This window comes from Rutidosis leptorrhynchoides, chromosome 8 (assembly GCF_046630445.1).
Source record: "Rutidosis leptorrhynchoides isolate AG116_Rl617_1_P2 chromosome 8, CSIRO_AGI_Rlap_v1, whole genome shotgun sequence".
NCBI classification, from domain to species: Eukaryota; Viridiplantae; Streptophyta; class Magnoliopsida; order Asterales; family Asteraceae; genus Rutidosis; species Rutidosis leptorrhynchoides.
Window position 1 is genome coordinate 5,238,479 of NC_092340.1, and position 6,165 is coordinate 5,244,643.

Below are 6,165 nucleotides of genomic sequence, written 5' to 3' on the forward strand. Positions count from 1 at the left end.
CGTCGATGCTCGTGGGACAGATTGTGAAGTTGAGGTTTGCGATGCGGTTGTTGTTGGTGGTGGTAATGGTACTATTGATGTTGTTGATGGTGGTACTGGTTATGCTGCTGGTGCTGCTGCTGGTGTTTGTAACTTTTGCACCATATTCTCCAAAGCCACTACCCGGGCGCGAAGCTCGTTGACTTCTTCTATTACACCGGGGTGATTGTCTGTTCGGACGAGCGGATAAAAAAGATCTAGAATTTGGTGTAGTATATAATCATGATGAGATACTCTGGAAATGAGAGAGAAAATGGTGTTTCGGACAGGTTCGCCAGTAAGTGATTCAGGTTCATTGCCAAGAGGGCAATGTGGTGGATGAAAGGGATCACCTTCTTCTTGTCTCCAATGGTTAAGTAGATTACGAACCCATCCCCATTTCATCCAGAATAGATGATGGCTAATTGGTTGATCCATTCCGGTCACGCTGCTTTCGGAGCTCATGTGGAAATCCATATCGGCATAGCTGTCGGAATCCGAGGAACTCAAACTGGTTGAGGGATCCATCTTGTATGATCAGGGAAAGAATTTTTTTTGTATGAAATAGATTGTAGAATTTAGATTTGGTATTCTTCAATACATAATTTACATATGTATATATAATACCAAAATCCCATAAATTACGGAGGAATCTTTGAAAGATGTCAGTCAAAGTTCACAGTAACAGATATGCTAAGATAAGAATTCGTCTATACACTATTATGCAATAAATGTAGGAAAACGCGTCTAGACTTAAGAATGATAAGCAGGTAATTTCCTAAGGGTGGTAAGTAGATGATTTCAGACTAAAAATGATAAGCAAAACTTTTGACATGCAGACACGGTCGAAGTCCAAACTCACTGATGCATCTTAACAACTATCAGTTAGACACACTAATGCAAGACCTGGTTCGCTAAGACCACCGCTCTGATACCAACTGAAAGGATCCGTTCATATACATTATAAACGATTCACAATAGTTGATTACATCGCGAGGTATTTGACCTCTATATGATACGTTTTACAAACATTGCATTCGTTTTAAAAGACAAACTTTCTTTACATCAAAAATTGACGGCATGCATACCATTTCATATTACATTCAACTATAATTGACTTAATATTAATCTTGATGAACTCAACGACTTGAATGCAACGTCTTTCAAAGTATGTCATGAATGACTCCAAGTAATATCCTTAAAATGAGCTAATGCACAGCGGAAGATTTCTTTAATACCTGAGAATAAACATGCTTTAAAGTGTCAACCAAAAGGTTGGTGAGTTCATTAGTTTATCATAATCAATCATTTCCGTAATAGTAATAGACCACAAGATTTCAGTTTCTATAAATATTCGTACACTCGCGAGTGTATAAAAGTATTCTATAAGTTGTAGGCACCCGGTAACAAGCCTTAACGTTCATGTTTTACCCTCTGAAGTACACCAGATCAGGTGTGTTTAAAATAACCTCGAAGTACTAAAGCATCCCATAGTCAGGATGGGGTTTGTCAGGCCCAATAGATCTATCTTTAGGATTCGCGCCTACCGTACATAGACAAGTAGTTTAATGTTACCAAGCTAAGGGTATATTTCTGGTTTAAACCCACATAGAATTAGTTTTAGTACTTGTGCCTATTTCGTAAAACATTTATAAAACAGCGCATGTATTCTCAGCCCAGAAATATATATAAAAAGGGAGTAATGAAACTCACCATACTGTATTTCGTAGTAAAAATACATATAACGTCATTTAACAAGTGCAAGGTTGGCCTCGGATTCACGAACCTATATTAATTATATATATTTATATGTTGGTCAATATTTGTCTAACAATTTTTGGTCAAGTCATAGTGTACCACAATCCTAATGCTCGAGACTAATATGCAAAAGTCAACAAAAGTCAACTTAACCCAAAATGACTTCTAAAATTTATACGTGTTTATTATATAACTTAACTATAGTCATTTTATATATTTAAATATATTTATTAGATTTTATAATAATAAAAGTCATTTATTAATAAAAATTTATATATGATAAAATATACTTTTATATATCTTAAGTAGTAAAATTTATAAAGTTCACTTAATATCGTAAAACTATAGTGGTAAGTATTATTAATGTAATTATATTACGCGTGGTGAAAAATATCTTTGTATCCCCTATTTATTTGATAAAATAATATTGATCATAATAATAATAAGTAAAAGTTGTATTATTTTGTAATAATAATTATTATTATTCTATAAAAAAAATAACAATATTTATATTTACTAAAAATGTTATTATGATAAAATGATAATACTAACATAATAATAATAATGATATTTTATAATAACAATGATATTTCTATTAAAATAATAACGACGATAGTAATAATAATCATTTTAACAATAATACTAAAATTCAGTTGACTATAACTTCTAATCCGTTCATCGAAACCAATCGATATCTAAATGAAAAGTTCTTAATTTTTCGCTAGCTTTCCAATGACATGCATATCATATACCCTATCTCAGTAGCATATGTATCTAATTCAGGATTCAACAAACCTATCTAAGGACAATATCGAATGTACAAGCATGCATAATCCTATATACTCGAGCACTAGTCAGGGATACACTATTGAAATATAAAAGTTAAGTTATGAGTGCTGACGTATCAATATTGAGATTCAATATTGCAGGAAAGTACGTAGACGAAACGAAAATGATAAACGTTAGGTTGACCTCACGAGCAATACCCTCGATCAATACCCATAACCTCCATAGCTATAACCCATAATTTCCTTAGCTCTATCCCGTTTGAAAACTTATTTTAAAATCGTCTGAATATAACTCCGTCATAGTTTTTTATGTATACTAATAATATCTTGAAATAATACAAAGAAAATATATATGTGTAATTCGATTGAGAGAGTTTAGAGAAATATATTTTCAAGTTTCTATGAAATAATAAAACCTATTGAATTCTATTTATAATAGATTTTTGAATTATTAAAGTGAATTATTAAAGTATGAATTATTAAAGTATGAATTATTAAAGTGAATTATTAAAGTATGAATTATTAAAGTGAATTATTAAAGTATGAATTATTAAAGTGAATTATTAAAGTGAATTATTAAAGTATGAATTATTAAAGTGAATTATTAAAGTATGAATTATTAAAGTGAATTATTAAAGTATAAATTATTAAAGTTAAAGTAAAGTAAAAGTAAAGTAAAGGTAAAGTTAAAGTATAGTAAAAGTATAAAACTATATACGTATAATACGCGTATAAATATATATAATATTAATTTAAATCGTTATATATATTTGATAAAATAAAATATAAATATCGTTATTTTATCATACTAGTTAAGTAATGAGTGGTCAAAAAGAATAGATTTCCTAAATCACAGTGGACCTCATAACATAAGCCCGTAATCATATCATAATATATCTGATAATTCAATCATTTGATATTATCTCTTAATTCTGTCAATAAATATATCGAAACAAATACGTTCATGTAAAGTATCATATATCTAATACTTTGTTAATGTTTTCAGTTAATATTATATATTATATATACATATCTATATACACATAATTGTTCGTGAATCGTCGAACACGGTCAAAGGATAATTGATTACATGAATGTAGTTCCAAACTTTTTGAGATTCAACATTACAAATTCTGCTTATCGTGTCGGAAACATATAAAGGTTAAGTTTAAATTTGGTCGGAAATTTTCGGGTCGTCACAATATGATACATTTTACAAACATTGCATTCGTTTTTAAAAGACAAACTTCCATTTCATCGAAAGTTGACAGGCATGCATACCATTTCATAATATCCAACCTATAAATGACCTAATCTATCATTTACTTAATAATAATCTCTATTGAACTCGACGACTTGAATGCAACGTCTTTTGAAATATGCCATGAATGACTCCAAGTAATATCTTTATAATGAGCAAATGCACAGCGAAAGATTCCTTTAATACATGAGAATAAACATGCTTTAAAGTGTCAACCAAAAGGTTGGTGAGTTCATTAGTTTATTTTAATCATTCATTTCCATCATTTTAATAGACCACAAGATTTTCATTTCCATTTCTCATAAATATACATCCCATGCATAGAGACAAAAATAATCATTCATATGGATTGAACACCTGATAATCGACATTAACAAGATGCATATAGAATATCCTCATCATTCCGGGACACCCATCGGACATGATAAATTTCGAAGTACTAAAGCATTCCAAATTCCAGAATGGGGCTTGTTGGGCCCAATAGATCCATCTTTAGGATTCGCGTCAATTAGGGGTGCACTAATTCTCAAAATTAGTGATGTTCCCTAATTCTTAGATTACCAGGCTAAAAGGGGCATATTCGGCTTCGATCCATTCAACCATATAATGTAGTTTCGATTACTTGTGTCTATTTCATAAAACATTTATAAAAGCGCATGTATTCTCAGTCCCAAAAATATATATTGCAAAAGCATTTAAAAAGGGAGCAAATGAAACTCACAATACTGTATTTTGTAGTAAAAATACATAGGACGACATTGAACAATGCAGGGTTGGCCTTGGATTCACGAACCTATATCATTTGTGTACTTATTAATATACATAATTGTAATCGAACAAGTTTATATATATTATTAATAATACACTTGTTATATTATATTTTATTTAGATAAATTTATTATATTTAATTTATATATCTTACATATCTATTATTTATCATTCATCATAACAAAATTTTATATCAAGATTTATGTATGACAAAAATATATATTTACATATTAGTTTCTATATTTTACATATGAATTAATTATTACCATTTTAATAATAAAGATATATTGATATGTATTATTAATTATTATTGTAAAAAAATATCTATTTGTAATAATACTAATAATGATAATGATAAGAATAACATTAATAATGATAGTAATAATAATAATGTTACTCTTAGTGCAATTGATAGTTTTAATAAATAAAAAAAATACTTTGATAATTTTTGTTATAATGATACCTTTAATAGAATTGATAATAATAATAATAATTCTAATATTATTAATAATGATAATTTACCTTAATAATATAACGGTAATAATAATAATAATAATAATCTTAATTTTAATATTAATGATGATGACAATAATTATAATTATGATGATAATACTCATTTTAATGATAAGAATATGTAATTGAATTATTATAGTAATACAAATAATTAACTTAACCCTAATAATAATAATAACAATATTGATAATGATAATCATTTTTATAATAATAGTTGTAAATATGATGATAATACTAATATTTAATGATAATAATAATAAATTGTGGTATGATAGTTATAATAATACTTAACTTAATCAATAATAATAATAATATACATTTTTGCAATTATAATCATAATAATAATATTTACTACTTGTATTGGTAATGATAATAACAATTATACTAATTTTAATACTAGCAATAATAACAACAATATTAATAATCAGAATACTAATAATAATTAATAATAATAATAATAACAATAATAATAATAATAATAATAATAATAATAATAATAATAATAATAATAATAATAATAATAATAATAATAATAATAATAGAAATAAAATAAAGATTATACCCTTTGGAAAGCTTTTATAAAAAGATTGCCCCGAACGAGAATCGAACCCGAGACCTCCCGCTCACCCGCACTAACACCTAACCATCACGCTGTCCTTACATATCTAATTTTATTTCTCATCTAAACTCATTTATATTTATTTCTGCTTCCAACATTCTTCTTCCCTCTAACTCGTCTGTAACCAATCCAACCATTTTGATTTTGGATTTTTAAACGTCTAACAGAAATGATTTAAGATGAGGTTTTTGATTATCAAGTTTTGAAAAGAAAAAAAATAAAAAAAATAAAATCAAGACAGCAGAAGCTGTGTTCGACGAAAATAAAAAAAAAAACTAAAAATCGAATCTTGATTTCAAGAATGTTTCAGACTTCGATCCCTACATGAAAAAGATCCTAAATCACTCCAGGAAACTCTTGAAATTATCAATTGGACTTGAATAATAACATATAACTCGAATTTTATCGAAGAACATTGGTTGACTTTTAAAAACCAAATC